Raw genomic sequence first — 13970 nt, forward strand, 5'->3', positions numbered from 1 at the left:
CATGTAGGGTTGGCCTCGGATTCACGAACCTATATTCAATCATGTATATCATTACATGCAATGGTAACTGAACAAATATGTATATTATTAGTGATTTTATTTATTATTTTATATCATGTATTTTATTAATAACTTAATTAGATATATTTATTTTTATATAGATAATTAACATTTATTACAAAAGTATTAATATAGTTAGGTTTTATGTTCTAAATATATTTTTATATAGAAAATTTTTCATTTGATATATTAATAATACTAATAATAATAATGATAAAAATAATAATATTAGTGTTAAAAATAATAAAAATGATAATAAAAATAATAATGATAAAAATAATGATAATTCTAATAATAATAATAATAATAATAATAATAATAATAATAATAATAATAATAATAATAATAATAATAATAATGATAGTTCTAATAATAAACATGGTAATTTTTATAAAAAAAATTGGTTTCAATAGTAATATCACTTACATTAAAAATGATAATAATAATAATAATAATAATAATAATAATAATAATAATAATAATAATAATAATAATAATAATAATAATAATAATAATAATAATAAAAATGAGTAATAAGTAAACTACCTCAAAGGAGTAGTCTTTAAAAAAAAAATGCCCAAGTCCGGGTTTGAACCCGCGACGTCCCGCTAACCCGATAACGTCTTTAACCATTATCCTGTTCTATATTTCTGTTTTAACTTCACAGACTAATAGATATAACTCCTATGTATAGCTGTCTTTCTTCTTCTTCTTTTTCTAAAAAAAAAAATGCTTGAGTCCAGGTTCGAACCCGTGACCTCTCGTTAGCCAAAACCATTGAACCATTTGTTATTTTCCAGTAATACCTCACACGTTTAATCTTTTAACATATACGAACCGTTATGACTTCATTAAATCTAGTTCGATAAGAGTCATCACCCATCATCCTAATCACTATCATCATCAAAAATGATCTCATCATAGCCACTATTACAAACGTCTAAACTCATCCCATCTCATAATCATCATCATCTTTCGTTATTCGACATGTACCTCCATCATTAACATCATCAAACTATATCATCATCACCTAAACACTATCATCCCATCGTTTATCATTTTTATGTCATTAGATAAGTTTAGATTTAATTGTATTGGAAAAACAAGAACGGCTGTAGCTGTAGTAACTACTTCATTCGACCAAATATGACCACAACCATAGTTTCATAGCCCAACCCACTAAACAATTTAAGCCAACTGCCCAATTCTTTATGGTGATCAAGTTATGGCCTAAGAATATTTAGTCTAGCCAATACTTGTGGGATTTCTAGTGCAGCTCGACAAAAACTGAAGAACACCACCAATAATGGTCACATCCCAAATCCTATTCGTATCATCATCATTACTATTTCCATTATACTATCCTCATCATTCTTGCGATCATCATCAAAAAAATTATGATTAAAACCGTAAGCATCATCATTCATCGTCAATACATCCTAAACATAACTATATCATTTTCAAATGAGTAACAAGGGGGTTTCTGTTGTGGCCCAAGAAAGATAACAATATACGGCCCAATTCATATGGCCCATAGTAATTTAGTAAACTCAAACATTTACAAGCTCAACTTGCATTAAACGAAATATCCTGAGAGTTGCTTTCGTCTATAGTAATCTTCACTAAATAATTGCAGTTGACAAAAAGATATATTTGGGTCTATATTGAGTAGTAGGTAATTGATATATATATATATATATATATATATATATATATATATATATATATATATATATATATATACATATATATATATATATATATATATATATAAGAATATATGGTGCTTAATTATGAATAAAAAAAATAGCATGGTAGTTTTTGCGTATGTATCGAACAGAAAGAAAGACAGAAGTATTACAGCGGTGGTAACAACAAGAGCAGTAGGTTGCAGTTTGATTATGGTGATTCTTGAGGGTGATCTTGGTGATAAACAGTAGCAGTAAGCAAACATGATTCGTTTATGGTGAGGTTTGAAAGTTGAAGATGGTCGTTGAGGGTGTTGGTGGGTTTCATGATGATCAGGAATTAGAAAAGTGATGATGGATTTATTAAGAAGAAGAAGAAGAAACCGCGAGTAGCAAGACCATGTTTTTCGATCGTGATATGTAATTGAGTAATTGTTTACGTGGGTTTGTAAGTGATGAAATAGGTTTTATGGTAATGGCTATGGTAGTTGTCATGGTTTTTGGTAAAGATGGTAAATGATGGTTCGGATGAGGGAGATCGTTGGTGGTTGATAAATGACTAGGTGAAGGTGGTGATTTAGGATGATCATGGGTGATGATAGTGGTGGTTGTTTTTTTTCGAACTAGTAACATAAGAAAAGAAACTGCAGTGACAGCGTAGCAGTTTTAATGGTGTGGTGGTTAATGGTGATGGGTTTACATTTGTGATGGTGAGGTGAGTGGATGGAAGGTTAGGATGATGAAGGTGGTCGTGAAGGTGATCAAATGAGTTATTTTATGATGGGTTTGGTTCCGAGTCTTGCTCAAATGAAAGTAAGTAATCAAAGACAGAAAATGAATGACATATGTAATGCAAGTTTTAAGATTCAACTAGTGGTGCATGTATCATATTTAATACCATATAACAAGTCAAAAGGCAAAGAAAAAAAAATGTGAGAACGAAGAATTTTAGCTGTACATGAAATGATGGGTTGTTACATGTTCAATCATATTGATTTATTTTGATGTATATATTTAATAGATTGATAATTTAATCAATCAATAACAGTAATAGAATATAAATTAAAATGGAAACAGTATCAAGTTTACACTCTCGTGACTTATTGTTGGTAGTATACTACCGACAGTTTTTGCGGACTGCTAAATCGTACCCCGTTGTTAAATCAGTGGCGGATAAAAGTGTTCAAAAAAATTCCGTATTTTTAAATTAACTATATTTATTTATTTTGATCATTATGGTATAAAATTCGATCATTAACTATTAAGTAAAAATTACATTAATTATTCACTCCCAACCCCATGTAAAATATAAAAAGTTTTATAATTTAACAAATAGTTCCTACATACATTTTTAATAAGCCTAAAATTTATATTATTCATTTTCGGATCACCATTTATTTTAAAATCACATAAGTTCGTTTATAACTTGTTTATTATCAATCGAATGATAATTGAGTGTTACTATCATTTACTAAATAGATTCGAAATCACAAAATATATATTTAATATACTTTATTTATATAGATGTGTTTTAAATAATAATTATCAGAATATCATATTTTTATTTTATTTTACATAATTACTTTTAATAACAACATCATATAATATTTCAAATTATACTTTCAATTATTATTTATATATATACACATATCTATTTACAAATAGTTGTTCGTGAATCGTCGGTAATGGTCGAATGGTAATTGAATATATGAACATAGTTTCAAAGTTTTCGAGACTCAACATTATAGACTTTGCTTATCGTGTCGAATTCATATAAAGATTAAGTTTAAATTTGGTCGGAAATTTCTGGGTCGTCACAGTAGCAACCCGTTAAAGAAATTTCGTCCTGAAATTTGATTGGGATGGTCATGACTGAAAATAAGTATGTTTTCATGACGTATACGAGCTAGAAATTAGAGTTTTATCATCAGCGAGTAATATGGATAAAACAATTTGTTTATGTGAAGTGTACGAGTGAAGTTATCACAAAAGAGTAAAATAAGAAAGGTAAAGTTTCGTCATATCTTTTGACGTAGTCATAGTGGATTTTCGGAATTCAAGGAATTTAGAGAATATCTTTGTAATAAGGTTCGATTCTTCGATAATTAAAGAAATTAAAATTTTCTTTTCTTAAATGCAATAATATGTCTCGATTGTTCGGTCTAACTTTTTAAATTACCAGAAGTCACGAGAAAAGATAGAACTATCAGGAAGATACGTTCTTGATATGTTTAGAGATTAGATAGAATGTAAGAGTCGTGTAATATGGCACATGATAACGGTATAGTCTGTGAATCATCACGTTCCATTAGAAACTCAACATGACTTACTGTAATATAATCACGTTGATCAAGTGTCATTATATTATACTAACTCATGCATTAACTTCCAACACTACTTCAAAAACATTCATATTTTAAGTTCGAATTTTTCAGAATTTAGAAACTAACACAGTTTTGCTTTCTGATGTAACACTGATATTGCGAAGAGATAAATGATTTCAGATAGGAATAGCTATGAAAATATCTATTGCGAAGAGAAATTATTTCAGATAGGAATAGCTATGAAAATATCTTCAGATATATTGAAGATATTTATAATGAAAGATACGATGATATCTTAGAATTTTAGAATCAAAGTATGATAAAGAAATTCATTCACAATGATTTAGAGTGATTAAGGAGTAAAGTATTCGATAAAATTTTTATCAGAAACAGAATCATCAGAATTCTTTAAATACAAGTTTAGTCCTTGTGATTTGTCCACAGTCTCCTTCATACTTTCGCATAATCCGCTTTTTGGTACTAAATTTTCTATTGAGCGTTTCCAACACTCCATTCTTTATCATCATACTTTTGACTGTTAAGGTCGTTTACAGTTTGCTGCTTCCTCAACATTCTCAACATTCAGAGTATTAATTCGTAGATTAGGTGCTTTTCAGAATTTCAGAATAGAAGATCATAATTCTAAGAGATAAATGTTATATGTATACATATAACTGATGATGTATAAACGTTGCGAGATTCAAAATACTGATTGCTGATTTCTCGATACTTGGTATGGCAATTCTTGTTACAAGATGCCGATGAGTTCATGATAAGACTTAAATAGATAAATATAGTGTTTTGTCAAAGAGATTTAAGCCAAGGAGCAACGAGGTTGCTGGTACGTCTGCTGGTAATATGATGGTATATAAAAAGTTCCCCTGTAACAATAAAAGAGCACACATATATATCAAGGTTATAATAAGGTTGTTTCGAACGAAAAATTGAAGTTGACTTATTGGAGCTGTGACAAAATTCGCTACCTTAAAAAGGAATTGCAATGTTATTTTCAGTAATAACAACGCCAAAGAAACTAGTACAGATACGTGTTAAACGTTTACTCCGGTTCCGAGTGTTTTCAGGTGCATAACTATATGCATAAATCTTTCTTCTCGTAGGTCAAGTGCGGTTGATTCATCCTCTCGATTGAGGTGTTTTCAAGAATCATGAAATGTTTAAACGCAGATTGTAATCATTAAGATACAAATGAGGTTTAAGATGAAATCAAGTGGCAAACTTGAAGAGATGTTTAGTTTCATATGTTATAATCAATATTTTAATTCATTTTAATTGTCCAATATTATTAGTCCACAGTCGATAGTCCACAGTTACAGTCCAATAATTCATATATAGTTTAATATATAACATTCGAATTAATTAATACGTATCGTGACCCGTGTACATGTCTCAGACTCGATCACAACTCAAAGTATATATATTATTGTAGAATCAACCTCAACCCTGTATAGCTAACTCGATCATTACTACATATAGAGTGTCTATGGTTATTCCAAATAATATATATAGATGCGTCGATATGATATGTCAAAACCTTGTATACGTGTCCCGATATTTAAATTGCGTAAAATAAATAACAGAAATTAAATGACGATAAATAAAGTACGTAAAGTAAATAACAGAAATTAAATGACGATAAATAAAATCGCGATAATTAAATTGCGATAAATAAACTGCGATAAATAAAATGTAATCAGTTAGCTAGGAACAGTTAGCTAGGATTTTGTTAGCGTGGATTCTTAACAAAATTTTCTCATGGTTAATTTGTTTGTTTCTAACAAATTTTATTTTTGTCCAATGTTTTCTTCATTATGCCACTTGTTGGATTCTGATAGGTCAAAATCCAAATATGAAATTGAATGAAAATGGTTATTCTGTGGTGAACGGATTCGTATATCTGTGGATGTAAGTAGAATAGTAAATAATTGTTGAATCAGCTTCGAAGAATGTACAGTGTAACTTATTAAGGTGAAATCTAAATATTCCTTGGGTATTGCCTACCCGTTAAAATATTTTTACCATTAACAGTTTGTACGAAAGAATTTTTAATTACCATCTTTATGAAAACATATATACATATATATTTTCTTCAGATATAATCATGGATTTAATGAGTTAATATGATATTAAGCTCATTTGATTTTCGGTTAGCACTAGAATACATAATCTCAAAACATTAGAGATTACAAAATTGTCATGACGAACGAAGATAAATTAGGTATAACGATACGTAGAACGAAGATAATCGATGTAGGATGTCATTAGTACGATGATTATACTCGAGGTACAGAATGAGATATTGGGGCATGTGATGTTGAAACTTGTGTTGTTGGTGGTACTGTTGATGCCGGTGATGTTGCTGAATCTGGTACGTTTTGCACCATATTCTCCAAATTGATTACTCGAGCGCGAAGTTCGTTGACTTCTTGTATTACTCCGGGATGATTGTCGGTCAGAACGAGCGGATGAATAAGGTTTAGAATTATGGATAGAATATAATCGTGTCGAGCTATTCTGGAAATGAAGCTGAAAATGGTGTTTCGGATAGGTTCGCCGGTAAGTGCTTCGGGTTCTTCACCAAGAGGTGAATTCGGTTGGTGGAAGGGATCGCCTTCTTCGCGTCTCCATTGATTAAGTCGACTACGAACCCATCAGAGGAATTGAAGATGACTAGTTGGTTGATCCATTTTGTTTACACTGCTTTCGGAGCTTAGGTGAATATCTATGTCGGAATAGCTGTCGGAATAACTATCGGAATAGCTATCGGAATCTGAGGGACTCGAACTGGTTGAGGGATTCATCTCGTACGATCAGATGAAGGATTTTCGATAAGAAATAGATTATAGGATGTAGATTAGTACCCTGCAATACATAATTTATATATGCATATATATAATACTAAAATCCCATAAGTTACGGAGGAATCTACGAAAAATGTCAGGTAAAGTTTACAGTAACAGATAGGCTAAGATATGAATTAGCAGATATGCTAAGATATGAATTTTGTCTATACACTAATCATGCAATCAATGCAATAAGATGTGTCTAGACTAAGGATGATAAGCAAGTGATTCTCTAAGAATGATAAGCAGGTAATTTTCGACACGAAATGATAAGCAAAACTTTTGACATGCAGACACGGTCGAAGTCCAGACTCACTAATGCATCTAAACAACTATCAGTTAGACATACTAATGCAAGACCTAGTTCGCTAAGACCACCGCTCTGATAGCACCTGTAGAGACCCGTCCTAATCCATCTGGACGAAGTCTTCAACATTTGGTTACATCGCGAGGTACTTGACCTCTATATGATACATTTTACAAACATTGCATTCGTTTTTAAAAGACAAACTTTCTTTACATTGAAAGTTGACGGCATGCATTACATTTCATAATATATCCAACTGTAATTGACTTAATAATAATCTTGATGAACTCAACGACTCGAATGCAACGTCTTTTGAAATATGTCATGAATGACTCCAAGTAATATCTCTAGAATGAGCAAATGCACAGCGGAAGATTCCTTTAATACCTGAGAATAAATATGCTTTCAAGTGTCAACCAAAAGGTTGGTGAGTTCATTAGTTTATCATAATCGATCATTTTAATCATTTTAATAGACCACAAGATTTTCATTTCCAATTCTCATAAATATACGTCCCATGCATAGAGATAAAATAATCATTCATATGGATTGAACACCTGGTAACCGACATTAACATCATGCATATAGAATATCCCCAAAACAAAAATCCATATGTATAATATAAACTCGAAGTACTAAAGCATACCATTTTCCAGTATGGGGGGTGTTAGTGCCCGTAGATCTACCTTTAGTATTCGCGTCAATTAGGGTGTCTGTTCCCTAATTCTTAGGCTACCAAGCTAAAAGGGTGATATTCGATTTCGATAATCCAACCATAGAATGTAGTTTCAATTACTTGTGTCTATTCCGTAAAACATTTATAAAAGTAGCGCATGTATTCTTAGTCCCAAAAATATATATTGCAAAAGCATTTAAAAAGGAAGCAAATGAAACTCACAATACGATATTTTGTAGTAAAATATGCATACGACGATACTGAACCATGTAGGGTTGGCATCGGATTCACGAACCTATATTCAATCATGTATATCATTACATGTAATGGTAACTGAACAAATATGTATAATATTAGTGATTTTATTTGTTATTTTATATCATGTGTTTTATTAATAACTTAATTAGATATATTTATTTTTATATAGATATTTAACATTTATTACAAAAGTATTAATATATTTAGGTTTTATGTCCTAAATATATTTTATATAGAAAATTTTTCATTTGATATATTAATAATACTAATAATAATAATGATAAAAATAATAATATTAGTGTTAGAAATAATAAAAATGATAATAAAAATAATAATGATAAAAATAATGATAATAATAATAATAATAATAATAATAATAATAATAATAATAATAATAATAATAATAATAATAATAATAATAATAATAATAATAATAATAATAATAATAATAATAATAATAATAGTTCTAATAATAAACATGGTAATTTTTATAAAAAAAAATTAGTTTCAATAGTAATATCACTTACATTAAAAATGATAATAATAATAATAATAATAATAATAATAATAATAATAATAATAATAATAATAATAATAATAATAATAATAATAATAATATTAATAATAATAATAATAATAATAATAATAATAATAATAATAATAATAAAAATGAGTAATAAGTAAACTACCTCAAAGGAGTAGTCTTTAAAAAAAAATGCCCAAGTCCGGGTTTGAACCCGCGACGTCCCGCTAACCCGATAACGCCTTTAACCATTATGCTGTTCTATATTTCTGTTTTAACTTCACAGACTAATAGATATAACTCTTATGTCTAGCTGTCTTTCTTCTTCTAAAAAAAAAAATGCTTGAGTCCAGGTTCGAACCCGTGACCTCTCGTTAGCCCAAACCATTGAACCATTTGTTATTTTCTAGTAATACCTCGCACGTTTAATCTTTTAACATATACGAACCGTTATGACTTCATTAAATCTAGTTCGATAAGAGTCATCACCCATCATCCTAATCACTATCATCATAAAAAATGATCTCAACATAGCTACTATTACAAACGTCTAAACTCATCCCATCTCATAATCATCATCATCTTTCGTTATTCGACATGTACCTCCATCATTAACATCATCAAACTATATCATCATCACCTAAACACTATCATCCCATCGTTTATCATTTTTATGTCATTAGATAAGTTTGGATTTAATTGTATTGGAAAAACAAGAACGGCTGTAGCTGTAGTAACTACTTCATTCGACCAAATATGACCACAACCATAGTTTCATAGCCCAACCCACTAAAAAATTTAAGCCCACTGCCCAATTCTTTATGGTGATCAAGTTTTGGCCTAAGAATATTTAGTCTAGCCAATACTTGTGGGATTTCTAGTGCAGCTCGACAAAAACTGAAGAACACCACCAATAATGGTCACATCCTAAATCCTATTTGTATCATCATCATTACTATTTCCATAATACTATCCTCATCATTCTTACGATCATCATCAAAAAAATTATGATTAAAACCGTAAGCATCATCATTCATCGTCAATACATCCTAAACATAACTATATCATCTTCAAATGAGTAGCAAGGGGGTTTCTGTTGTGGCCCAAGAAAGATAACAATATACGGCCCAATTCATACGGCCCATAGTAATTTAGTAAACTCAAACATTTACAAGCTCAACTTGCATTAAACGAAATATCCTGAGAGTTGCTTTCGTCTATAGTAATCTTCACTAAATAATTGCAGTTGAAAAAAAGATATATGTGGGTCTATATTGAGTAGTAGGTAATCGATATATATATATATATAAAAGAATATATGGTGCTTAATTATGAATAAAAAAAATAGCATGGTAGTTTTTGCGTGTGTATCGAACAAAAAGAAAGACAGAAGTATTACAGCGGTGGTAACAACAAGAGCAGTAGGTTGCAGTTTGATTATGGTGATTCATGAGGGTGATCTTGGTGATAAACAGTAGCAGTAAGCAAACATGATTCGTTTATGGTGAGGTTTGAAAGTTGAAGATGGTCGTTGAGGGTGTTGGTGGTTTTCATGATGATCAGGAATTAGAAAAGTGATGATGGATTTATTAAGAAGAAGAAAAAACCGCGAGTAGCAAGACCATGTTTTTCGATCGTGATATGTAATTGAGTAATTGTTTACGTGGGTTTGTAGGTGATGAAATGGGTTTGATGGTAATGGCTATGGTAGTTGTCATGGTTTTTGATGAAGATGGTAAATGATGGTTCGGATGAGGGAGATCGTTGGTGGTTGATAAATGACTAGGTGAAGGTGGTGATTTAGGGTGATCATGGGTGATGATAGTGGTGGTTGTTTTTGAACTAGTAACATAAGAAAAGAAACTGCAGTGACAACGTAGCAGTTTTAATGGTGTGGTGGTTAATGGTGATGGGTTTACATTTGTGATGGTGAAGTGAGTGGATGGAAGGTTAGGATGATGAAGGTGGTCGTGAAGGTGATCAAATGAGTTATTTTATGATGGGTTCGGTTCTGGGGTCTTGCTCAAATGAAAGCAAGTAATCAAAGAAAGAAAATGAATGACATATGTAATGCAAGTTTTAAGATTCAGCTAGTGGTGCATGTATCATATTTAATACCATATAACAAGTCAAAAGGCAAAGAAAAAAAATGTGAGAATGAAGAATTTTAGCTGTACATGAAATGATGGGTTGTTACATGTTCAATCATATTGATTTATTTTGATGTATATATTTAATAGATTGATAATTTAATCAATCAATAACAGTAATAGAATATAAATTGAAATGGAAACAGTATCAAGTTTACACTCTCGTGACTTATTGTTGGTAGTATACTACCGACAGTTTTCGCGGACTGCTAAATCGTACCCCGTTGTTAAATCAGTGGCGGATAAAAGTGTTCAGAAAAATCTCCTATTTTTAAATTAACTATATTTATTTATTTTGGTCATTATGGTATAAAATTCGATCATTAACTATTAAGTAAAAATTACATTAATTATTCACTCCCAACCCCAAGTAAAATATAAAAAGTTTTATAATTCAATAAATAGTTCCTAAATACATTTTTAATAAGCCTAAAATTTATATTATTCATTTTCGGATCACCATTTATTTTAAAATCACATAAGTTCGTTTATAACTTATTTATTATCAATCGAATGATAATTGAGTGTTACTATCATTTACTAAATAGATTCGAAATCACAAAATACATATTTAATATACATTATTTATATAGATGTGTTTTAAATAATAATTATCAGAATATCATATTTTTATTTTATTTTACATAATTACTTTTAATAACAACATCATATAATATTTCAAATTATACTTTCAATTATTATTTTTATATATATACACATATCTATTTACAAATAGTTGTTCGTGAATCGTCGGTAATGGTCGAATGGTAATTGAATACATGAACATAGTTTCAAAGTTTTTGAGACTCAACATTATAGACTTTGCTTATCGTGTCGAATTCATATAAAGATTAAGTTTAAATTTGGTCAGAAATTTCCGGGTCGTCACATGGATGACCTTTAATCTTATGCATCCCTCTAAACTTAACATTGATAAATTCATAAACACATGATATAAACATGGGGTAAAAGGCTGACGGCTAGGATGTGGGTTTGACAACAGTTAGTAATAGTTTACGAAATATAAAACTGGTTATAGGAGTTCATTTGTGTTAACACGTTCAAACAAGAATTGAAGAAGTCAGCATACTTCTCGCGTATCCCATGATTTCCATGTTTTAATACATCATGCACTTATAGTTAATTTTTAATGGTTAGGAATCATGCACATGTCCCACTTTCAATGTAGTATTTATCTTAGTATGCATTGGTAGTTCTATTAGACATCAGTTAGTAACCGTAGTACTTGTTATTTCCATTATAAATATGCACTTGTTTTGTATTTTGAAGCATGAATGAAAAATTAGTTTAACCCAAAAGTCTATTTCTCTCTTGTTTTCTTTGGAGACTCGCCATCTCGAATAGGCTTTATCCTAGGAGTTAGCGGTCGACTCGAAGAGACCGTATCAATGGTGCTTTCATTGAGTCCCTCCCTTAATGAATCATGGGATGCCATAAATGAACAATGGGATGCCATACGTCACCGACCCGTCGGGCCTCGACTCCAAGTCGTAATGGCCCGTTTGGCTGCTAGCATGATTAGGTGTAATCCGGGGACAGACTTAGCACATAATATGGCTAAGTATCTTCTTGACGACACCGAAATCTCACACCTTGAAAGCATTTCAAAACAAACCGCCACTCTCGACGAAGACACCGAACCACTAAACACCGACTCCACCACCTCCGAATACGACACCGAAACCACCCTCGATGTCATTGAACCCACAGTCAAAGACACACCACAAATTTTACTGCATGAAACTTCTAAAAACATTTCCATTGACATGGTGGTCCCACTTGCTATTGCACCAATCCCTTCCACAACTAACATTCCCTCATCCACTCCCGAAACATTCACCGACACCATAGTTACTCAATCCCTCACCTTATTTCCCGCTGCACTACACGGTACCGTATCTTCACGCTCAATGTGTGTTATGGGCCAAATCATGGGTCACCCATGTCACAACTACAAACCACCACAATTTGTAGTTCTTCAAACTATACATGAACCACCTTGGAAGATTTCGATGATTTCGTGGTTCGAAAAAAGCTGTTGGTTGAGATTGGATGCCAGTTCAAAAGACCACCCCGAAAAACTCCATGGAAGATTTCTCCAACCTTGAGGACAAGGTTGATTTTCAACCGGTGGGTATTGATACGAACATGGGGTAAAAGGCTGATGGCTAGGATGTGGGTTTGACAACAGTTGGTAACAGTTTATGAAATATAAAACTGGTTATAGGAGTTCATTTGTGTTAACACGTTCAAACAAGAATTGAAGAAGTCAGCATACTTCTCACATATCCCATGATTTTCATGTTTTAATACTTCATGCACTTATAGTTAATTTTCAATGGTTAGGAATCATGCACGTGTCCCACTTTCAATGTAGTAATTTATTTTAGTATGCATTGGTAGTTTTATTAGACTTCAGTTAGTAACCGTAGTACTTGTTATTTCCATTATAAATATGCACTTGTTTTGTATTTTGAAGCATGAATGAAAAATTGGTTTAACCCAAAAGTCTATTTCTCTCTTGTTTTCTTTGGAGACTCGCCATCTCGAATCGGATTTATCCTAGGAGTTAGCAGTCGACTCGAAGAGACCGTATCAACACATCTCTCAAATTTGGAATACACGGCTTTCTTGCATTCAAGCTTCAGTGGTGCGCAAGAAGCATGCACAGAATAGACACACTTAGTGCAATGGTAGAACCATGTTTCAGGGTCTAATTCTTACTCACAAATTTCACAATAGTATTCCATAATATGATTTTCTACTGGATTGTATCTTAAACTAAGCGGATGCTTATCAATCTTATGCGTTATTATCCTAGGCAATAACAAAGCACATTCTATGTGCAAGAAGAAATTCCAAGAGGGGCAATGGAATACCCTTCGATTTGGCACTGAAAATTTACAAGCATCACACCATATTTTCGTTTCCGTTACCTTTAGTGGATCAACTATGGAGAGGATATGGTTAGGGTGAGCTTCATGAATAATTTCTTCGGGTATGAAAGCACAATTGATATCAATATAAAAGTTGCACATAGTACATCCATACACGAAGCCATTTGAAGGTAAGTTGCAGACTGCACAGTAGAACATATGAAAT

Source organism: Rutidosis leptorrhynchoides, chromosome 10, assembly GCF_046630445.1.
Source record: "Rutidosis leptorrhynchoides isolate AG116_Rl617_1_P2 chromosome 10, CSIRO_AGI_Rlap_v1, whole genome shotgun sequence".
NCBI classification, from domain to species: domain Eukaryota; kingdom Viridiplantae; phylum Streptophyta; class Magnoliopsida; order Asterales; family Asteraceae; genus Rutidosis; species Rutidosis leptorrhynchoides.